At 45.2% G+C, this 24,236-nt stretch overlaps 1 long non-coding RNA gene and 1 pseudogene across 1 annotated transcript; one reads left to right on the plus strand and one right to left on the minus strand.

The window, feature by feature from the left end:
• The first annotated feature begins 898 nt into the window (after positions 1 to 898).
• On the plus strand, positions 899 to 1,767 carry LOC141936119 (uncharacterized). Its single transcript, XR_012626690.1, has 2 exons — positions 899 to 1,156; positions 1,362 to 1,767. It is a non-coding gene; the product is annotated as an uncharacterized LOC141936119 (long non-coding RNA).
• Positions 1,768 to 19,817: 18,050 nt separating this feature from the next.
• LOC141936030 (serine-rich coiled-coil domain-containing protein 1 pseudogene) lies at positions 19,818 to 23,970 on the minus strand (annotated as a pseudogene).
• Positions 23,971 to 24,236: the final 266 nt, after the last annotated feature.

A 24,236-nucleotide genomic window follows, 5' to 3' on the forward strand; every position in this document is an offset into this window, starting at 1 on the left:
TGCTTTATGAATGCTTTTGATATCACTTGATATGCTCAAAAATATCTCTCTGCAAGAGAGAAAACTCGTGGAGAATCAGTACATTGTACCTCAAAGATATGTCAAAACCTGAAGAAATGAAAGACAATTTTGCAGGATGACCTTATTGCCAGATACTGGGCTGGAGAACTCTGCTTTGCTAAAAGGAACTTTCAAAATTGGAAACACACTGCTTTCTGTTCTGCTGGCTATTTCACCCCCACACCCCCCAAAAAAGGTGAGATAAGGCAAGCTAATTTAATTCAGGTTCTTCTAATTCTGTTTCTTGAAACTCAAATTTCAGATTTTAAATTTTTTTCTTAAGATAATAAGTAACTTTTATATATTAAAAAAAAAGTCAAATTAAAAGTCCAATGACAAGCCCACTGGCACAGGTTTTTACTTGGGGTGAAGCCATCTGCTGTCTGCATGAAATATCTTATGCCATAAGCCTGGATGAAGCCTTGACTGTTGCTATATGCTTTCAAAACTTTGGCTGGAGATCATTTTTAGAGGCCAGGAGGAAAAAAGGTGTCTTGGGACAAGATTTTTGGTGTAATTCTCAAGTATTCCGAAGTTGAGGACTAAGCTATTGGGTGTATCCTCTCTGAAATTTAACTTGATGTCTTTTCTGACAGTCTCAGCAGTTTGCATTGAGGTGTTGCATTTGAGAGTGCAGTATTTGCATGCTGCCTGATGAAATACCCGTTTTCTTGACCCTCTCTGCTTACTTGACTGTTTTGAACTCGCCCACCCCCTCTTTACTCTCTTCCTCTATAAACTCTGTTTTAACAGGCTACAGGTCAGCTCTTTGGTCCCGCTCTTGAGTTCAGCAGACAGTCCCTGCCTTGGGTATAACCTTATTAGAAACTCCCTTGGTTTTCCCCCTTGAGTGGTGGCCAGGCTCTGGGTAGAACCCAACAGGAGGATGAAATCAGATGTTTCCGCTCAAAGAAAATTGCCAGTTATTTTGGCCCGTTGATTTAGAGGCTGGACCTGCTTGCAGTGATGTTGGATGCCTCACCTACGGATGGACGCATCGTGTAGGATTTCCGCTTTGCAAGGAAGGGTACTCTAAATTCTCGCTGCATCCAGGGTTCCCCAGCAATTGCGGATCTGAATGTTAGTATCCCATTAAGTAAATGTCCTATTCCGTATTTTCCTTACTGTTTATTTTTGTCGTATTTAGTCATATCCCTTTGTTATGGGTAGTGAAATTAGCCTACTCTTTTTAATTAGTAACTGCAACTGCTGTATTGTTTCTAGCCTTCTGTGGAACTATTTTGAGCATGCTGTGATTTTTGAAGTTTGCCTAACCCTTAATTGAGAAGTCTCAAAACAAGTCTTGCAGGTGCAGCTGCAAAACAAAGAAAGGGGAGATGTGGGAGACATCGGCCTGTCAGCCCTGCGCAGCCCCTGAGAAGCAGCAAGGCTTTGATGAGAAACAGGCCTTGGGAGAAAGATAAGAAACTGCTGAGTTGTGCCAAAGTGGCAGGGAAAAACAACGGCCAGCTGCAACACTGAGCTGTGGGAAAGTGCTGAACTGTGAGAAGTTACCGCCGCGTGAACAGCGCGTGAACGAGAGGTGATTGGTCTGCACAGTGTGTGTTAGAGTGGTCTGATGCTGATAGGAGAAAAGGTTGATAGCTGTCTAATTGCTGATTTGTTAACTATGAAGTAAGAGCTTTACCGACAGCATCCGAGAGCATAAGTATGTACTGTTGTAACAATAAACTCTCTTTCTTTCTGGATTTCATCAGGAGTCCGTGCCTCAGTTGCCACATGTACCCAAGTAAAAATTAGAGCATTTGGATTTAACTAAAAAGTTACATTTTAGGCTTAACTAAAAACTAAAGGTTTTTAATCCGGGAGGCAGATTGTTTATGGGCTTCTGCAATGCAATGTGTCTGAATGCTCAGGCTGCAGCTGAGAGTGGACGTGTGGGACTAAATGAACGGACGGGCTCTCACTGGAAGCCCCTGCCTGAGCTGGGACTAGGAGGAAGCTTGCTCAGTCTGACCCTGCTGCCTTTTCCACAGAACCACCCTCACTTTGTATTTGATACCACGTGCAGTGCAATCTCAGGCAGATACGTGCAAAGGTGAGACAGTGATTTTAAAGCATAGTACTTGCATGGGAATTTTCAAATTTTGTACCAAAGTCTGGGAGAGTTTGGTGCCTTGCATTTCACTCCAGATTGTTCTAGCGGCAGGGGCAGCTTTGCTTCATCAGCCATCGCACTGGCGTGTGCCAGCACACGACTCCAGGAGAGGAGGCACCAAGCCACAGGCTCTCACAGGGAGCATCAAACTGAGATTCAAAGACATGCTCAGATGCATCCGTGTTCACATTCATGTCTATTATGCCTAGTTTCACCCTTAGGAGTTATGGAACAGAGAGCATTTTCTTTATTCAAACATCTCATTTTAAGGTCAGTTTCCACAAATATTCTAGTCTCTAGTAGAGATGGACAGTCATCGAAACCCGTGTTGTGATTCTGATTAAAGTTCACGGTCTGCAGCTAGTGGCTGGAAATCTAGTCTGCTTCATGAATTTACTGGGCTTTGGCTCCCATCCTAAAGGACAGTTATTACTGCATCACATACTCTGTTATTCCACAGTATTATTGTTATGAACATCACAAACACCCATGATGTACAGCTCTATCACAGTCAGTACGAGAGAAAAACCAGTGCACTTCCCCAAATACAGAAACACTCCGTGTCGCCTCATGCGCTGAGTGTTTGAGCAGGCTCCTATTTCGGCTCAGCTCCCTGAAGCACTTATGCCTTCCTAGGGAACGACGTGTATTTCTTTGATTCCTCTCCTACCCATTTGCAGGTCGAATTACCGTTGTGTTTCCATCCCATTCATTGTGATCCCACAGAAGATTTATTTAAGCTGTTGGTGCACGTGACTTGTGGACTTGTGATACCTTTTGAAAATTTACTATATAAACGAGCCACAGCTTTGAACTGAAAACTGACTTGAAGTCTTGAAAACATCGAGGTATTCAACTGGGAATCATGATGCATAATTTAACACTTCGGAGGTATTTGATATGCTTGAAAAACTCAAGTGACACTTATTCAGAATAAATCTCTGTGAAGTGATTATTGTCATTTATGAACTGCAAAGTTGAAATATTTGTGAAGAATTGTCTAAAGTGAGAAGTGACTTTGAGCCTAAACTTCATTTGTATGCAACAGGCCAAAAGCTCAGAGCCATGTTGTCAGGACAGCTGGAGAGCTAAAGGCACCAAATCCAGTTAAAATAAGGGACTGGGGGACAAAAGCGGGCCTAGTCACTTCTGACATGAGATCAAGCCTCTAAATTACTGGGGCTTTGATTGAAAAGTTACATTGGAACTCTACTGTATTTTATGGAATACAATGAAGAGCACCACTATCATCATACCTGTGTTTTTACTGAAGGCAGCAGATTCTGAGATGAGACACATGACCAGGGCAATCCCGAGGGGGCCGGCTCCTGACCACGGCCTTCCAGTTCGCTCTGGAGGCACAATTAGATTGTTCGAGCTGGTCCATGTTTTCATCAGTAGCAGATGTTTTTCCTGCCATTCTAAAGGAGTAATTAGCAGCAAGGAAGGCTGAGTAATGATGAAGTTACATGTTACTGCTGCTACTATGGGACTGTATTGCTCAGTGATGTTGCTGCTCAGTTCTGTTTCTTCATTTGCAAGACTGAGATCAGTTCTCAGGAAACAAACCCTGGCTCCTTAAGAAAGCAGAAAATGTTTCAAGATGGGCTTCTTACTAGAGTACAATTTTCAGTCTTTCCACTTCTTGCCTGTGCTGAAACAAAAAGAAAAAAAGAAAAGAAATAAAGAATTTAATTCAATTACCTGTCATAGCTTCAGCAAAATCTTCTGTTCAGTTTCAATAGAATGGTAAAACTTTCAATGCAGTGTAAAGATATTATAACGAAAATAATGTAGGAAAATGCAAACTGCCATATTAATCCTTTCAAAATATTGTGCTTAAAATAGGAAAATACAGAGCTTTCGTTTGAAAAAGAATGTCATTTGTAATTCCGTGTCATCCCATTGACTCAGTGACTGTTCTGGGGTGGGTGAGTTTCCGTTGGTGAAGCAGAGGTTTCTTGCAAACAGTCCAGCCTATCCTAGAACCTAAACTTTTCCTTAATTGCAATACATTTTGCATTTACTTAAGCTCAATTTTATTAATTTTGTAAATAATTGCATGGCCATTTTTCAGAAATTTGCTCCTTTTTCTATGGACTTCAGCTCTGTGTTTGCTTGGTCAGCTCATTAGAATCAACCCCTCTGCTGGGGGACAGGAAATACGTGTAAACCTTTGCAGTGACCTTTGTTCTTAACAGATGTATCCAGAACAAACGAAATATCAGAAACATGGATGTTCGTGCGCTGTGTGGGCACTGCCAGCCATGTTCCTTCTCATATATCCTTTGCCTTTCCCTCCTGTGCATGGGGAAGAGCACTTAGGATCACAGGGATAATTCAGGCTGGAAGCCATCTCAGGAGGTCTGAAGTACAATCTGCTGCCCAAAGCAGGGTCAGCAGTGAGATCAGACGGGGATGCTCAGGGCTTTTTCCAGCTGGTGCTCGAAAACCTCCAAAGATGGAGATGATACAACACCTCTGGGCAATCTGCTGCACCACCTGGGCTGTCTCCATGGCCAGAAAGTTCTTCTTTCTCTCCAGACGATGCCATTCAAATGGCAGTTGCATGACTGGCTGTTGCTGCCGGAGGACCCAGACACCAAGTGTCCCTGGGAGTCCCCTGGCGCTGTGGAATCGCTTCTGATGGCTTTGCTGTCAGGGTTGGGGTGAGTGGCCGTGTGGGTGTGTTGGTGCTCCTCTTTCCTCCTGCCTCAGGAAAGCTTAATTTCATAACAGGTTGTCAGACCCCATCACCGCTTGGACCACAGCGTCCCACCAGGCGCCTCTGCAAGGAGCCTGTCCCTGCCTCCTTGGTCCATTCTCCTGCTCGGTGTCCTGATGCTGTCTGTGCTCCAGGCCAAGCCAGCCCCAGCCCTGCAGCCCCTCCTCGCAGGGCGAGTGATCCAGCCCCACGGGCCCGGTGGCCTCCCCTCGACTCCTTTGCTTTATCAATGTACCTTCTGCCTGGGGCCCCAGACAGGACACAGCCCTCAGGTGAAGCCTGACACATGAGAAGCAGAGGACTCTTCTCCAGCCCCCAGTTCTCTGGACCATCCCTTTGGCCTTTGCTGAAGGCAGCTGTGTGCGATTAACAGCCCTTTTCCGGCCCTTGACAACCTGCCCCAACCTCCACGACCTTTCAAAGACGATAGAGAGCGTCACTACAGGACACCAGCCAGATCCCAGCGCACTGGGTATGGCCTGTGGCACACATCGACTTGTGTGGGTCGAGTTCTCACAAGTGACCCTTGACTCAGCCCTCAGCCACTGCTGATCCTTCTCCTTCCCTTGAACCTTGTTCAGTCACAGCCCCACCTGTGTCTGCTGTCACTAATCACCAGCCCTTTCAGCAGCGCGCCCACATTTTCCTTGTTCACCCTTTTATTGCTGAGGCAGCTGTAGAAGCTCTTTGTGTTGCCCTTGACAACCTTTTAGCTCCAGCTGAGCTTTGGCTTGAATGACACCAGCCCTACATGCCCAGGCAACTTCTCTAAGTTCCTCCTTCACGCTCTGTCCCTGCTCCCACCCCCGTGTGTTGCATGTTTGCGCTGCAGTTCTGCCACAATGTCCCTTTTAGCCAAGTCCTAACAGACCTGCTTGTCTGCCTTCCCAGCAGGGTGGACCCTTCTTATGCCTGGAGGATGCTCTCCTTAATGGTCTGCCAGCTCTCCTCAGCTCCTGCACCTTCCAGAGCAGCCTGCCATGGATCCCACCTGCCTGCTCCCCCTGCCTAAGCCCAACCCTGCTCACCTGAAGTCTAGGCATTGCACTTTCCTAAACAACTTTTAATTTTCTCTTTTTCTTATTTCAAATTTGTTGTGCGTGTTCCTGTAGGACTCATTCAGCAGGTTCTTGCCTCAAAAGGGATTTTCTTAATTGCCCCTGTGGCTTTTTTCAGACTGTAGTACCTTTTAGGTGGAAAATTCCTTCTGCTCTTTGTGTGAATATACCTAACTCAAGGGAAGCACAACTCTCCCTAATGTGGAAATTAGGGTAAACCTGGGAAAAAAATAGAAATAAAAGACATGTGCTTAATATTGCACACAACTGCACACAAAAACATGACCTTTGAGTGGCCAGATACATACCACATTCATCTCGGAGCAGGATTTCCGTGCCATTAAACAAGGGAGTAGAATAAGATTATTTTCAGTTATGGCATCAACTATAGCATTTTAACCTTCAATAGGATGCGGGATCTGAAGTACTAAACATATTCTTTAGTTAATCTAACCTAACTAAAAAAAAATGCAACTCTGTAACAGGGTTAACAAGCTGGATCCTGACTTGAAAGGATCATCCGTGGTTTTCAGATGGCTCCAGATGGTACAGGAAAGGAAAGACAAAAGTTGGAAAATGTGGTAAGAAACTTAACTCTGATGAAAAGACAATGAGATTTGCAGCAGTCTAGCAGATACCTCAGTCTCTTCGTACTGGTGGGTTGCTCAGGAAGGCTCCAGAATAGAAAGAATATGTTGATGGAAACTTTCCATTGACACCCAAGATGGGTTTTTTAGTGCTCTCTGGTCGTGCCTCGTAAGTCAACGGATACTCTTAAGGAGCTCCAAACGGGCACAGTGGTAGGAAGAGGCAGCAGCTCAGGGGGAAACGTTGCTCCACTGCTTCAGGACATAAGATAACCTGGTACAGACATTTTGGCAAGGGAAGCTTCTGAACTGCTAAAAGAGCTCTTTCTATGAAGCCCTTAAAAACATTATTGTTCCAGCTCCATCTGGAATACTTCTCATGAACATGAGAATCGTTTCTCATGCACAGTTGCAAAACATGAGAAGACATTTTTAAATTGGATTGCATGGCCTGGAGATGATCATCTTCCTTGGGCTAGGAGGCTGCGAGGAAATAAATCTCAGCTAGATGATAAAGAAAAGCACCTTCCTCCAGTAGTGGATTTTATTGTATGTTACGCGGAACACTGTCTTTCTGTGAGAAACAGAAAAGAGAATCTGATGGCTTAATTAAGATTTCACAGAAAGATCTGTAATGTGCTAAGGGAACAGTCACTGATGTGGACATTGCAAATGAATCCCCTTGAGTAAAAAAAAAAAAAATTTAAGCAGGTTTGCTGATTCCTTTAATAATAGGCATACTGGCTTGTTTTGAAAATACTGTGCTATCTGCCATCTTTTGGAGAATATTATACCCTTTTTCATGGAGAGGAGTCAATGAAGAGTCCCTCTACTTCCTCCCAGCCTTAAACTGGATCTTGCTGTCATGCAGGCAGGAAGAGCAGGTATTTCAGTCTGTTAACCCTGGAGTCTGTACGGGGCCAGGAATTCACTGCCTTGGGAAAAAAAGAAAAAAAAAATAAAAAGATGAAAGGGAATTAAATTTAAAGATAAAAACCCAAAGGACAATGTAATATTTTCTTGAATTCTTCATTAATTTCCTAGTTCTTTGCTACCTTTACCTGGTTCAATGTTCTTTTGCTATCAACAAACACAATAATCTTTTGCTTCTCTGCACACAACCTTCTCCTTGTGTCTTACTGATAACGGCTGCTCTCTCCTGCTCATCACCATTTATGTCTGTCCTTTTAGCAGACTATTCTGTTATTTCCTTATTACCTAGAAGGAAATTCTCTATACTGCAGTGTTCTTTGGCGCTTGCAAACTTAAGCTGTATGTGATGACGAGGGAAAGGAACGCAGAGAAAACCTTTTTGGGTGTCAGTTCCCTGTCACGAGCAACTCTCCACAAATCTCTGACAGTGAGAACTGTGTTTCGGCCATAACCAGGGCATTTTCTGTGCCTCTGCTTTCGAGCTTCCTCACATGGATTACTGACGGCTTCTTCTCATCTGCCGCGCTTCAGCTATGTCTTCTCTAGACCACTTGTGCTTGCAATGGAACTGGTACAAGCCATGGAAGAGCGGCTCATTTCTACGTCCAAGGAATAGGGGAACGGTTACATTTTCCATCTGCACAAGCGCCAGTGCCAGCCAGGCCCCGACAAGGGCAAGCGCCATGGAGACAGGAGGCCCACTGTCACATCACCGTGCGGTGGTCTGTGACGTCAGCGAGCGATGGATTGTGACGTCACGTCCCTCACTGCTTATATTCGGGGGCCGGCAGAGCCCGGCCCAGTCTGGCTCGTGCCTGGACTCCTGCCGAGCGTGTCTGCGACGGCTGGAGGGTTGAGCGAGGCTGCTCCGGGTGCTGGGTGCTGCTTTGGGGGCTGCCGGCGGCAGCTCTCGGTGCCCGTCCTGGAGCCATTCCCTGTGTTTCCCTGGCCCTGCCTGGGTCAGGCAGCCGGGCACCGACGGGCGCGCTCGCAGCAGCGGAGGTGAGCTGTGTGGGGGAGCGTCCCCCCAGGGTGGGGCGAAGGGGCTTGGCGAGCCAGAGGGTGTCCTTCGCCAGGGGCCTGGGCATTTCTTCCTCCCCTCGCCGGGACAGTGAGTGACCGGGGCCTGTCTCCATTTTGCAGCGTGTGATGCCAGCGAGGGGGAGCAGCTCCTGCTCGTCAGCTCTCCCCAGCCTGCCGCAACAAGCCAACATGGCTGAAGAGAGCGAATGGCGCTGCCCCATCTGCGGTGAGACCCGAGATGGTGCCGCTTACGTGACCCCCTGTCTGCACCAGTTCTGCCTGGGCTGCATTGTGCGGTGGGCCAAGAGGAAAGCATCGTGCCCCCTTTGCAGGCAGACTGTCCAGTCCATCGTCTACTCTGTGCGGGCAGAGGAAGATTGTCTGGAGATGACTTTCCAGCAGCGCCCCTCCCGTCCATCGGTTGCCGGCCACCAGGACGAGCAGCAGGCTGCGGACCCAGTGCCTGTAGGTGGCTTTCTGCCCCGTGTCTGGGCGCGCCTTTTCCGGGACTGCAGGGAGATCCTGGAGCCCCTGATGCCCTGGCTGAGGCAGCAGCTCCTGGAGATGTACAGGGAGTGCTGGTGGATGGTGGATTTGGCACAGGCCGACATCATCGCACATCTGTGCCACTATGGGCCGGATGAGGAGGCCTTGGTGCGGAATCTGCAGCCCTGCCTGCAGCACCGGACGGTGACGTTTGTGCACCAGCTGGTCACCGTCGTGGCAGAGCGGCGCTTCATGCAGCAGCTGGAGCCCCGGGACTCCCAGGCTGCCGAGGAGCAGGAGCACAGCCCCGTGGCCACCCCTGGCCCCGCTGGTGCCCTGAGGGACACTCCTGCCCCCGACCCCAGAGCACAGGAGGAGCCCCGTGAGGAGCTGGGGCAGGCGGTGGCAGGTCCCTCCGCTGCTGGCCAGGGTACGGACTGCTCACCCAGGGGACCCCGGCGACGCCCCAAGAGGAAGGCCAACTGCTCCCAGGACTCTTCAGCCCGCAAGCGGCCACGCCGCCGCCGCCACTAGGGTGGCCAGAAGCTGGCAAAACCAGGGCCGGGCCAGCAGCTGGGGTGCATGCCAGCCCCCAAGGGGACTTGGAGGCACTTGTTAGTAGCCTCATCATGAAAGAAGGAAAATAAAACGATGAAAACTGCATGAGAAGTCTCAGTCTCTCCTTACACACTGTGCGGCTGGCATTGCTGTCGTCGCCACCCGTGATGCTTCCTCCTCCTCCTCCTGGTGCTGTGCTCACCTTCCCCCTCACGAGGCTGCTGCAACTTCCACAGTGTCTACCACAGCTTGTCCTGAAGCCCCGATTCATCTGTCAGAGAGTGTATTTCTCAGAGTCTCTTCCGGAGATTAGACTGGTTTATCTGTTGCCATCTCAGGTCTTACTTCCAATGGGTCTCAGGTTATTATCAAATCAATGAATTCCAGGCCAACAGAATTTTTCATTTCTCTGCCATTTAAATTGAACTTCAGCTGTCTTTTATTATCTTCTGTGATCCACTAACAATCATCAAGGAACACTAGTTATGGCATTTAAATATCTTTTAAAATTTAGCCTAAGGCTCTTCCCCTTGTTGAATTCTTCCTTTCAGTAGTTTGTATAGACATCCCGTGAGTGTACAGACTTAATTCTTTCTACAGAGAGATTAACATATCGCTAATCTTCCAAAAACAGCTCTTTAGCATTTTTCAAACATAACAAATAGTGGTAAGATATTTGAAATGGAGCTTTTGTTCAACAAGCCTTGGTTGCCTACTCGCGGACAGACCAAAGGCAGGCGGCCGCTCTCTGCCTTGGCTGGAGGACTGTTTCCCTGAAGCACCGCCCCTCCGTCCTGTTCCCAGCTTGCCTCGCCTGCAGTTCGGCTGTGCAGAGGGACAGGGTGTGTTGCAGCAGGGCAGCTGGGGCTCAGCCTGAGCTGGGGCTGGACAGGCCCAGGGGGTCGGTCTTCCAGAAACCTGCTCCACAGGCGAAGATTGGCTGCTTGTGCAGAAACACCACTATGGCATTACCACCTCTTCCCTGCCCCGGGGGTCACGCAGTGTGGCCACCTCTTCCCGACAAACAGCCAAGCCATCGCCCTGGGCTGAGGGTCACTGTGTGCCTGCAGAGCTTGACGGCGGGGTGGCTGCTGAAGAGATCCAGCTTCAGCTTACAACATCTGCTCAAACCGAGGGCAGAATTCCCCACGCTTCAGCAGTGGAGGACTGCGCCTGTGCTCTGTGGTTCTACAACGGAATCGCTCTCTTGGACAAAGCCAAGCACGCAGAGGTGTTCACAGCTCCCCAGAACTGAATTTAAACATACACATATAGAATTTCCACACTAACTCTCCGTTTCATTTCTGTTCCTTATTTTTTCCCACAGGTTTCACATGTGGACCTTTATTACTCTTTTTTGGCAAGTAAAAGCTGCAGCATCATTCCCAGTTGTTTTCTTTGCACTACTGAGAATTACTTCAAGAATTTTCTTAATCACGTCTGCATAAAAGGTTTGACTTTTTTGAAAATCTTTTTCTTTAATAAATACATTCTGCACTAACGGACTTAAATGACGGTAATAGCAGAGCACTTGTACTAAAACTGCATTTCTTTATAAATTCCCATTGCCCCTTCTAGATGCTTTGAACATCTGCTTGGGAGTTTATTATTTATATTTATGCTTTCCCCACATCAACTTCTGGGAAGTCAAGACTCATTGATGCGTTTCAGTATGAAGAAGTGATATCAGTTATTTTTTATTTAGGTTCTTATCATCAAAGATCTTTCTGTTTCTATTAAGAAAAAAAGCATCCTCCTTCAAGTGGTGAAGTACTGTTTGTGACAGTAACTTGATTAGATTACATGTCCAATTCCTTTTTCAGTATTTCAGTATTTATCCTCTTTCCTTTTTCCATTTCAAGATTTGGACTAAAACTGACATTTTAACTGGCAGTTACAGAGAAACATAATTCCCACAAAAAAGAAGAGGTTGGAAACTCCGAACATTTGTGACTAATATGAAGTTGAATTATATTTTCATATTCAAAACTGGCTGTTTCAGAAAGTTTTTTTCCAGTCTTGTGCAGTGTTTACAAGCAAACGTGAGTTCTTTGTTCTCTCCTTTCATAACCTCTCCATTTAAAGTTCACAGGCAAGTTCACTCCCTAGTTCCTATTTCCCAGTGCAAACTGAATATATACAGATGTGTATGATGTCTGGGGAATGTTTGAAATTAACAAACACATCCTATAAAATGGTGTTTTTAAGCATCATGGTAAAACATACTTCCTTCCAGATTTGCAGAATCACATTTTTGCAAAAAATATCACAAATTTTGAAGATGTACTACATGAAAACGCAGGCTTCATTGCATATATAATGCAGCAACCATGAGATAATTTCGGAAAATTCTTCCTGATTCTTTAGAAAGCAGAAGAAAAGTATTTCCCCTGCATTCTGAAAAATGCTTTTATTTTCCCTGTCTTACAGGAGGGAGAAATGAGGATGCTGCAGTCCAGGCACGCAGCAAGGAGGAAGTAGAGAAATGACCAGACTAGACAGGTGGTTCTTGTGTGGTTCTTGTTGAGGCCATATTGCTGGGGTCTCTGCAAACCAAAGATTAAAGGCTCTTTGCGTTCCACCAGATAATTATCACACACAGGACATGTGAAACAGGAGCACAATTCAAGCAGTCCCTCCGTAACCGTTGATAAATGTGCCCCCAAGGAGGGACGGGACCTGGCGATGGTGCACAGCGGCAGCACACGTCTCACGGACACTACTGCCACACGTGTGTGCACCAACGCACACCAGGGTGACCCACGTCAGCAGTGCAGAGAGAGGGGCCAGAAAACAGCAGGTAAAAGAGAGGGTGAAAATTGCTCCTGCTTAAAAGCCCGTCCCTGCCATAACAGAGTATCACAAGAGAGTACAGATCCGAGCTCTCCCTGTTACCCAGTACAAAGCTCACACACACGTGAAGTCTCTCCACAGCCTGTGGAGGCAGCAGGACCTTCCTCCTGCTCACGGACTAGGCCTGCGCTGTCCCACAGCACGGCCAGAGGAAAGGCAGGATTCCCCACTGCAGGTGCCACTACTCACCAAGACCTTGCAGAATCCTGTTATCAAATCAGTCTGAACACACCATGAGCTGACCTTGGCTACTGCTGTTAACCAAGGCAGTGCCACAGTGCCTCACCAACCATGAGAGGAAGGATTAAGTTACACTCATGTCTCAAGTCAAACCCTTTTTATTCGAAGCATATTATTCCAGCACACACAAAATGGTATCACAATTATATCAGCAGTGGTCTTTTTGGTAACTGCCTGGGGAAGGCAGCAGTCATTAAGTATCTAGAAAATCAGATGGGTCTGCCCTTGGTGCTGGAATTCTTCTGGAGCTGTAAAAATCACTTCACTTCGTAACTGACCCTACGAAGTCCCAATGCACTATAAAGAGTATCCTTCTGTTAAATGGCAAACGCATTGAGAAACAACACTGCAAAATGCATACTGCTTTTCCCGTCCAAGGAAATGACCTTTTTATTTCCAAGTAACTGTACTGAATACATTTATATTACATTTCTAGAATCATAATACCTTGCTGAAGATAGTCAATATTTATCTGACTTACCAGAACGATGGTGATGATGTTCTTCTAGGAACTCCAAGTATGTTCAATAACATCTGCCACCTAATGTGTTGGCCACAGATTGCATAAAGATCTCCTCTTCAAATGGTCTCAGCACAGCCTGTCAGAAGGTATGAAGCAGAAGGTCAAGTCCATATTCAAGGAGAAAAGAGCAGAAGAAAATAATGTTAAAGCAACATGGAGCAAATACGAAAATCACTTCAACCCTCTCTAGACCAGCAGTCAGCCCAGTTGTACCCATGATCAGTGCTTCATCAGACACCAGCAAGATATCATTCTATTCAGCATAGAGAAGAGGAACATAAAAAAACATTTTTGCCCTTTTCATGTACATTCAGTGGAGTCCATGGGGGCACAGGATCCTGTTGTTTCTTTCATCATGTAGCAGCCAGGCTAGAACTGGTGCTTGATAATAAGATTACTCAGGAAACATTCAAAGTAAAGTCATCTTTGATAAGCACTGATCACACTTTCATGAGCTGCAGACTTGGACACTGATTCATAATGTACAATATCAGACACAAGGACAGATTTGGACACAGTGGTTTGCGTAACTGTTCCATCACTGCAAGTACAATTTCTGAAATACACCAGAAACCCAACTATTAATTGCTGAGTCACCCCAAAGCACTGAGGTATCAAAACCCAGGTACAGCTGCTCACACAGAATATCCAGGACACCTAAGTAAAATTTAGACACCAGCTGCTAATTAGATAATTATCATAAATAGACATTCCAAGCAGGGGCCATAACACATTTCCATTCAAGTGACCTATGTTTTGCCTTTCTGCACCCTCCAGAGATACAGCAGGAATCTCAAATACTTACAGTTAATATCTCTTTTGTAGCATCTCACTGTTTCTGTGTCAAGCATTTACCTTTGTTATGTCTTCCCAGTTTCAGACAACCCTCTCTACACTAAACTAGTCTATTAATTTTACAAATTTCATGCTTAACTAACATATTCAACCCCTCCCATTATGATATTGAACCCTGCAGTAGCCCACGAAATATCACCCTCCATTCCAACAGCGGTTTGCATATACTTTTCTTAATTTATATTGTAAATATACTTACTGAGATGTTAGATACTCAGAGCATCCCCAGATATGCAGCATAGTACAAGCATGAGGAAAAGGAGATTTTGCCCAAGTGTCAGCATGGGATGGATAAGCAAAAAAACCTCAGTAATACAGTACCAGCACGCATCTTGAAAAGTTATCTTAGTTCAGTATTGGGTTGTTACTTGTGGGCAAGTGAAAAAAAAAAACATTAAAATTGAGAAAGCAAATGAAGAAACTTTTGTGGTAACTGCCATTACGCTAGTGCATGACAGGCAGTGCGGGAGAAAACAGGAATGCAACTACTTGACAGTTTGACAAGCAGGCAAGGAAGACTTGTATCACTGTTAAAGCTGAGGGGAAAAAAGCCAGGATGGCCTTAGGCCATGGAAGTCCTTTACCTGGCAACAAGCAGTTTCATCTCATGTACTGGAGCTGTGGGAAAGATGCAAAGAAAGAAAGGGCACAGTCAGAGCAACAATCCAGAAAAATCAGTTGTGCAGCTCTAATTGGACTGACACAAGCAGGCCAGGCTGCCCTGCTCCAGGCAAAAGAAGAGGATGATGCAGCACTGAAGGCAAACATAAGTATTCTTACCTGCAAAGATGGAAACTTGTAGCTGAATTTAAGAAATTAAAAACAGGCAACATTTAGAGAAGATTCAAGTACGAGAATCTGAAGAAAGACCTGTGCTCAAGAGAGTGCCCAGAGAAATGCAGTCCTGCAGGACAAAGGACAGGAGTCATGTTCACCGAGACAGGAAAAAGCAGAAAAATAAGGTTTCTTTTAGTTACATGGCACATGTGCTGATAGCCAGGTGTGTGCAAGGGAGCAGTCACAAACACAGGCAGTTATTTTCCATGTAAACAATTGCAGAGGGACAGAAAGACACATTGGAGATGCCAAATGTCAGTGGGCAGTCTTGTTCCACTGCACGTGTGCAGCCGTATTTCTGACAGAGTAACACCACACGTGTGCACACAGCACAGGGCAGCTCACGTCCTGAGGCTGGGCAGTGTGCTCTAGGAGCTCCAACAACCCTCTGAACTTTTTTTAACTTGTAGTAACACACAGCTACTTTCATTTGTATCATCCTTCATGGCTATCTGGTTTTAATGACTGTAATTTGTTAGTATCTCAAAATCTCTATCAGCAACTTTTTTTTTTAAAAAATAGCAATTTTTATTTTTATTTTTTTTTTTTAAAACATTTCCTCTCTACTGCTGGTAAAGGGTGTATTTAGGATAGTCACCTTTCCATGTTAGCCACTACTGTGAGAAGTGATGGATAAATTCGTTGCTCACACACACCTCCATTTCTCCTCTTTCCCATCAACTCTTTTCCCTGCTGTTCCATCTCCTAATCCTCTTACAGAACTTACCGTGATCTGGGTGAGATCCTATTTTTTTCAATGTGGTTATTCTAATTCTCTCCTACATTTCAACTACCCACATTTACATTCTTTTCATTGGTCTTGTAGGGCTGCATATTTCAGGTCATTCAGGTCTTTCACCATGCTGCTTTGCATTTTCCTTCTTTCATTTTCCCTCTCTTATACATCGGGAAAAAAGCACCACCTGGCTGGAGAGCAGAGAGGTCAGCCATAGCCGCCATCCATCTTCTGAGACGCAGGTAACTAGTCTATATGTTATGTCTAAATCTTTAAAGTTGTAACTGACGACTTCATAGTTGGAACGTTTGAATGACCAGAGTTTCTACAGCAATATAAATCTCTTTAAACTGCATCAGTACCAACCATGTTCATTTGAAAAGGGTCTATTATACTGCACAGGCTAATCCACATTAAACTGTCCCAAAAACCTGTCCTCAACTTCAGTTTTCACCTCTTGTGTTAACTGGAGTGCTACAGTCTGACACCATTTTTAGTGAAATGGTGGCATCTTGTGGCAGAAGTCGGTCACTGCAGGAATGATGGCTTTGACACCATTCTGATGGAAACCACCCATCAGCAGTAACCTCAGCAGTTCATCTCAAGGGGCTGTTTCAGGTCATTATTCACAGTACTACGGAATTGGCATGTTTGCAGAGTTACTTTGAAAGACTTTTTTATTTCCCTAAATCTCATTTATGAGTAGCATTGCTCCTGCCCAGATTATCATTGCTTCCCACACCTCTCAAGGAGTTAATGTCAATCTTGGGGGAGGTGGTGACCATCTTTGCAGGTTTGATACACATTCTCAGTATTTAGGAGATCCACCCAGCCAAGCTTTTATCGATCGCCTTCAAAAAGAGCACTGCCAATCATGCAAGAATATTCTGCTGAGCAAGTTGTTTAGGAGGAAGAACAGTTTCTCAGATGCTCATCTTCTTTTTCTTCTTCTCACCTCCTGTGAAAACCCAGCACCCCTCCGTTCTTCTGGCTCCTTACTCCCACCAGCCCCTCAGCAGAAGCCGCCCACAACGCTGGCCAACAAGGAGAAGAAAGCAAACAGGGTCTTGGAGGACCTTCTTCAGTTTGTGAGGAAAGGGTATCTTCTGCACCACAAAGCTCCTCACATGAGGTCTGGATGATGCCAGAAACCAGCATCCACAGCTCCTGCCCCTCCCTGGGTGCCTGGGAGCAGAACTGAACAGCAGCGCTGCCCTGCCAGGGAGCCTCGGCCACCTCCCATCAACTCGTCAGCCCTTGAATGCCGGGGGTTCATCTCCTTTCAAAAGTGAACAAAATGAATACGGGTAGCCACAGAGGAGTGACCAATGGTTTTATAGGTACACAAGAAAGCTGGGTTAAGGTTTTTTAATAACACTTCATTTAATAACTCCAGTTCTTTACCCAATTCTTCATTAGGATCATTCACTGGTAACAATCTGTTACTGTGGTGCTAAACATTGCTTGTGAGAAGTATTTTGAAGGGGCCTTTTTACTGTTCAGATACGTATTATTACAAACACTCAATTTCTTCCAGTTTTAATTCCTTTTCATTCCAGGGAACTCTGCTTATTCTTTTGCTTTCTGGTTGGGGGTGGGGGGATGGGGGTGGCGTGGAGGGCACGTGTGTGAAAGGGGGTGAGGGAGTGTAGTGTTGGTTTTGGTTGGTTTACTTCTTATACCTCACTTTTTACTAAAAAAGCTTTTATCTAGCATTTTTTCTTAACATAAGAAGGTGATATCCATAGCTATTGGGATATATTTTGCCTTCACGCATAAGCATGCACAGTTACCTTGACATAAAAGTTCTCGGTCTGTGACTGTAATACCAATAAGCGTGAGCAAGCACTTGTGAATTTGTGGACAATCTTGCTAATGGAACTGGAAAAACCCCTGTGGATTTCATACACAAAACATGAAGAGACTCAAATCACCACCCACCCCCATGCACATTTTGCTGACCTCCTGCTGTTACTGTGTTGTCCCATCATTAACACAGGGCTGAACAGAATGAAGCCCTATGGCATCAGTCCAGCCTAGTATTAACATTAACACAGATCTGCCTAACAGCTTGGGTCTAACAACCCAAATCAGGTTTACAGGCTGGAGCCACAGCTAACCAGCTTTTTAGGGCAGGAACTACACCTGCGCAGCACTGTGCATGCCTACATGAAACAGCATCTTCAAATGTCATCATGTTCTTTCTGGCTTTGAAAAATGTTATTCGCTGATACTTAGATGTGAACTTCCTGCAGAAACAGAGAAACATGCTATACCTATATGCTTTAATAGTGCAAAGGTTTCTTCTACTATTTAGCAATTCTACCTCTTTATTTCTATGCTGTATCTCTGGGTGTATTAATCCGGTGAATTAATATTAAAAAATCAAGGGTTTTTTTGAAGTAAGTGTTGCATTACTGTACTACTTTATCTGACAAGTTAGCAACAATCTAAACCAGAAAGGCTTCCTTCCTAAAATTAATTGGCCTCCTGCCCTCTCAGGGAGTATAAAATTCATCAGTGAATACTGATAAATCTGCACAATCTGATACTGCTAAGAGGAGAATAATCCTGTCACTGAAGTGCAGGTAATCCAACCTGCCCAGGTTACACAAAGTGAGCGTACGGGCAAGCGTTTCTGTAAAAGACATCAAGTAACTCCATGTCAGGTGAGTGTTTTCAGTGAGCACTGCTTCAGGACACTGGCACACTGAAAAACCTGCTGTGCATGGGCCGTGCACAGTCAGAATGTGCTCAGTGCTGATGTCATTTTCTCCTGCCATCCACAGCAGCACTTGTGAGCCCAGCCACAAAGGAACATTTGGATGCCACGTTCAGACTCAGGGGTGAGATACACCGAGGCAAAACACAGACTTCACATCCTCTTGAGAAACTTCCAAACCCCGTTTTCCCACCACAGGTTCCGTAAGGGCATTTCACACTAAATTAGCTCCTTCTCCGGGAAGCTATTTTTAAATGACCAACCAGGAACTCGTACGGGCAAATCGCACAAAGGAAGACAATTTTAGCCTTCCTTGACTTCTCGGCTGAGAGAGAAGATTCTACGTTTAGGGGCAGTCAAAGCAGCACACACTCATAAAAGTTGTCTAAGCAACAGATTGAGTTGTTGAGTTTTGGCATTAGCCTGTAAAACTCCACCAAAAGCGCACGTAACTGGAAATCCAACATCAGTTTGAACCAATCAGTTTCACATCTCCGAAAAACTGAAAAAAACTCTCTCTTCAAAAGAGCAGTTGTGCTCACATCTGAGTCTCTCAGGGGTGTGTTTGGTCTTGCATCATCGTAACATAACAGCTATTACGTAAACCTGAAACAGAAAAGCCCCTTTATTTACACACCTGTTTAGAAACTCTAGGCAGAGGTAAGAAACTTGGAGCTTCTGGCTTTCTGTGAAAAGCTGTTTTCAGATATGAGTACAAAGTGAATCCTTTTTTCAGCTAGCACGATGAATAAAATATTTTGATCTAATGATGTCCATAAAAGTTGTTTTAGTGATTCCCATAAGCTAAAGAGCAGATGCCACTGCTGCAGATGTTCAATCTTACTATTTCCTTTCCTTCACTCACTGGAGAGCACATGCGTAAGTATAAATTACACTCACCTTGAAATGTTTATTCTCCCTGGCTATAGGAACACACAAACTTGTCAGTCAGTCAGTTCCTTCTACTATTGCTTCACTAGAAGAGGTTTCAGAAGTCCTCTCCTGCAGTTATCTGATCTCTCTTAGCTGTTCCAGTCCTCGGGACCCTCAAGGGTCCAAGAGATCCTTTCCTCTCCTCCGTACCCTGTGCTCAGAGTGAAAGCATTCAAACTTGTCACTAGTTTCGAAAGGGATCGCTCAGACCTTTCAAACGAGCCTCCTTCCAGATCACTTCCTCTCTATCCAACTTCTGATCGAAATCTCATCTTCCTCATACCAGACATGAGTTCATGAAGCAACTACCACAGTAACAACCAAGCGTTGCCACACAGTAGTTCACTGTATTTAACCTCAGAAATAGTCACACTGAATTTTGCTGCAGTCTCCCTCTCCCAGGCTGATCAGCAAAGCATGACAAGAATCTCTTCACAGAAAATATGAAAACCTTTTCACAACATCATGTCCTGAAAAAAATACTTTTTAATATCTGTAGCTGAGCCTGGATCATATTTTGGAAGCCTGAGACAGCTCGTTGTTTTTTTCCCCCCCTTTATTATCATCCATTACTTGTAAAGTTGCTGCTTCTCATTCTAGTTACACCAATCACAGAAAAACAAAACCTTAGGCATATGGAAATAAAACTCACCATGCTGTTCATTTCTGAAGAGGGTGAGCTTGCTCTCTCTTCCGTAGGCTGTTCAGCTCTTCTGCATTTCCATCCTTTGGTTTTATGAGCAGCCGACTGCCTCCAGCAGTACCTCTGAAGAGGATCTCAGTCGTTTCTCAACAAATCTGCCTTCTCGGTATGGACTGAAGCTGTTGGCAAGGTCAACCAGAAATAAAGAAGGAACCAGCAATCATTACAAAAGAACTACTCTCTACAAATATTTTCTTGCTGGGAACACTGCTTTGCTTGAAATGCTTACGCTGAGAGGCGATGGCACAGAGCATGTTCTGCAGAAAGCAGATCCTGCTCACCCAGATAAAACTGTCCCCTGGGCCACCACGCCACTGCTCAGCCCCCAGTGACCAGCACACTCGGCACGCTACAGCCAAGTCCACAGCTCCTTGCAGAATCCAGAGGGACCCTTGCTCCATCCTTTCCTTTCTTCCCTCGTTCCAGGACATTTCCAAACTGCTGTCCAGTAAAATCCACGAGAGAAACTATCGCTTGGTCCACTGCTGCCACAACCCAGCCTGCCCCACCCTGTGTCCAGAGGCGAGTCCAGGTTTTGTAGGGCCAGGCCACAGCTTTGTTATCACTGCATAGGACAGGGATGCACATTGGTTTTGGTTTCTGTTTGCCCTTCCTAGCTCAGCTCTGCACCCGCACCCTCCAAACCCAGCCTGCAGCCAGCAGGCTGAATCCCAGTCCCAATTACTGCTGTTAAACAATAACACAGCAGAAAAGAAGAGGAAAAATTACATTTGGAGGCATTAGGGCAAATTTAGAGATGGGGAAAGAGAAAAACATAATAGCATAATAAATGTAACACAGAAAATCTTATCTTCTGCCTTTTGAGAGAGAACAGACATTTTCTCTAAGGCTTTTCAAAAAAATCCGTATCACAGAAAAATACATAAAGGCACACTAAGAAATCTGTGGGACATCAACCTGCTCATACATTAATGTCACATTCACAATGCTATCTAGAATGACATCAGCTATGAATCCTGCTACAGAAAATATCTATTTAAAAAAAATGCACAGAAATATTTTGCATTCACATCTGTTTTTAAATACTATTTTAGCAATACCAAATGTCCAAGCCAGTCTGTTTGTAACAGATAAAACTACTTATAACCGTATCTTACCAAATGCCATGTAAGCTTTTCCTACATTTGTTTCTTTTCATATGGCAGGATTTTGTATCTTTTTTCAATGGTCCTTTTGTATGCTTGGCCAGTTTCTAATTTTAAATACATTCTTCATCACACAAGTAAAAAAAAAAATGCATTTTGAACAGCACTATAGAACCATAACAATTAATCATCAACTTTTACGTATTAGCTCTATTACGTATTAGCTCTAGTGTTTCTGTGAACATGAATCCCATTTACAAAAATCCCTCTGTCACAGTTTCAACTCCGGTGAGCTGCCTTCCAAAAACACCGAGCGCACATCCAATTGCCAATGGGGGAGTTCCAAATGCCCGGTGTGTTCCCAACCATCGCTGCGAGCTGCTCCCTGGCTGCTCTGCAGTACCCTCTGGTAACTCCTGTTCAAAAGGATGAGCTCACCCACAGATGAGTCAATGCTGCAAGGAAGCCAACCAAGTGCTCAGGACTGTGAACAGACACCAAGGGAAATGTTTTGACTAAGGTTGTGAGGGAAAGAGGTCCCTTCTGGTGAAAGCTAAGCTAGTAGATTGATTTGACTTTATATTGCCATTTATGTACAAGATAGCCAACCAAGCCCTGCACTGACAAACAATTCAAAAAGCAAGATGGCTTTTGATTGCTTATAATCTGCATGTCTGGATAAATGTCCAAGCAAAAAGATGGGTATGAATTCATATGAGTTTACACCCTTTCGTCTCTTAATACAAACACTAGAAATGAAGTCTTGTTAACTCACAAATTCTGGCCCACCAGATACAGCCTCAGAATTATGCAAGAAAGCACCAGTGTTTAGGTTGGTTTGAGAAAATAAACTGTCAGAGATAAATGCCTTCTGACATGTGTCCTTCACTCAGGGGCCTGGTGCCTTTGTCCATCTGCATCTCATTTCTAGGCAAAGCCTTTCCACTTAATCTTGTTAATATTTCCAAATTTCTCTTCATAAGCTAAAGATCCAGTGTGAAATTTAGATGGTAATTAACTCTCTCCGTTTCACAGATGACATAATGAGAACTTGCACAGTGTTATTTCAGATGGAAGCAGAAACAGGACGTCTCACACTCTGCCACAGAAACAGCTACTCCAAGCTATTCTAGACCATCAGTTCAATAGAGCAGGAAAGAGTCAGGAAATTTCAAAACCCAGATCAATACAGATAACTGTGTTATTTTTCATAACCAGACTAAAAGAAGGTGTATTTCTCTGGCAAGGTTTCCATCTCAAACAATGCAACTATTTGGCTCAAGTCCAAACTAGGCATGCCCCAAAAGTCCCAGCTCCAGCCCTCAACAAGAGACGAGCAGCAGTGCTCTCTCTGAATTCATTTTCCACCACAGGAAAGCAAAGCTATGAACAGCACTGGGGGGTGTTAGCAAACTGTAAGACAGGAGCTTAAAATCATAGACTTTTTGTTTAATTCCTGTAATTTTGGGAGGAGGACTCAAAAGTTACGCGTTGTACTTCCTAGCTAGCACTTGCAACTCTACAAAAGCACTTTATGACCAAACAATTCTTACAGAAGAACTGAGGCAAAAAACCCCCACCAAACCCCACAATGACAAGACCACAAAACATACCTTTAGAAGGGTTTGTTTCATAACCCTGTTGTGTTTTACAGGACTGGGGTTCAGAACATGGAATAATCTTAGGCTCCATTACAGGAACTGTCTCTCTCGTGTGCCTGGACGCCGTGCTTTCATTTCTGCCCCCACCCAACCCCTGTGCTTTTGAAGACAGCGTCCCTGGTTCTTCTCTACGCAAAGGTTTCTGAACATGCATTTCCCGAGTTAATTTCTCCTATGTGCCTGGCATCGCTCACGTGTAGTTCACTGGCTTGCAACAATACTTCTGTTTGATTAGCAGCTGGGGTTTTGAATAAGGTATTAGACTCAACACTACAGGAGCTTGCACGACTCACGGGAGATGCACCAGCAGAATGGCCAGCACTGTCCACAATCTCCATTTCCTCACAGGAGCAGCAGCAGGATTAAAGAAGATCGAGAGGTAGAGCCCTTGTGGCCAAACCCCTCTGTGAGCAGCACCCCAGTCCCGCCACTGGGCAGAGCATCGAGATCCGAAACAGAATCCTCTGTCAGGGCGACAAAGCTGGAGGGGCCTGGGCAGCCGTGAGGTCCCCCGAGAGCAGCGGGGGCTGCAAGGAGCTTCCCACGCCCTCTGTCATCTGAGCCGAGCACGGAGAAGAGGCCTCGGCCATCACAGGTTCACTTTCTGCGTGCGATTTAACCTCCAGCAAGTGCCTGGATTGCTGCACGGAGGGAACGGATTGACTCTCCGGATCTGGTCTGGAAAACCCGTGGTGTGATCAAAAAGATTTAGGGAGAAGTTTCCGTGTGGATTGTTTGACAGAGTACCGGCTCTGCGCCTCTGCAAAGCCTGGATCGCCACCCTCATTCTTCCCAGAGTTATGCAATTGATAAAGACATTCTTATCAGCTGAGGGCTCCTTCCCTCTTCAAACTCCTCTGTCAAAGACCTTGTTATCTCCTTGCTACGTGAGCTGCCAAAGCCAACGGAATGCCTTCCTCTGCTTTTAATGTGTTCCTCTAAGCTCAGGTTTTGAACAGTGCCACGAGAGGACTGGGCACCATTTGAGATGTTGACATTCTGACCAGCCGAGTCAGGCTTCTGCTCACTCCCTCTCTGTTACGGAAGCTGATGGAAGGAGTGCGGAAAATACTCCGGCACTTGCCTGTGCTCCCTGAGCTGGAGTTAGTGCTGGATGGGAAGGGGGCGTGGGCACCAGTGGCATCAGCAGAGAAGGTGAGGAAGGGAGGGAGTCGTGTCTCCAGCTCATACTTCTCCTGAATATTGGCAACCGAGATACTAGAGTCGATCATCTGGATCCTGAGTCCCCCATCAGGGCACAAAGTGTCCGTGGCTCTTCACAGCCAATAAACTAATCTGGGATGGAAAAAAAGAAAAGAAAAAAAATTATATATAAATGATTCAGCCTCAAAGTCCACTTGAACAGACTTTAAGTCAGCCTAAATACACGAGATGCCAACATCAATTTTATGTACAGTTGCAAGTTGTTTACTGAAGATTTTTAGAATTTCAAAGTGATGTTCAATAGGCAGCGCTGAAAACCCAGCAGCTGAGCAAAGATGTGTCTGAAAACGTTCT

The sequence above is a fragment of the Strix uralensis genome, chromosome 31 (assembly GCF_047716275.1).
Source record: "Strix uralensis isolate ZFMK-TIS-50842 chromosome 31, bStrUra1, whole genome shotgun sequence".
NCBI classification, from domain to species: domain Eukaryota; kingdom Metazoa; phylum Chordata; class Aves; order Strigiformes; family Strigidae; genus Strix; species Strix uralensis.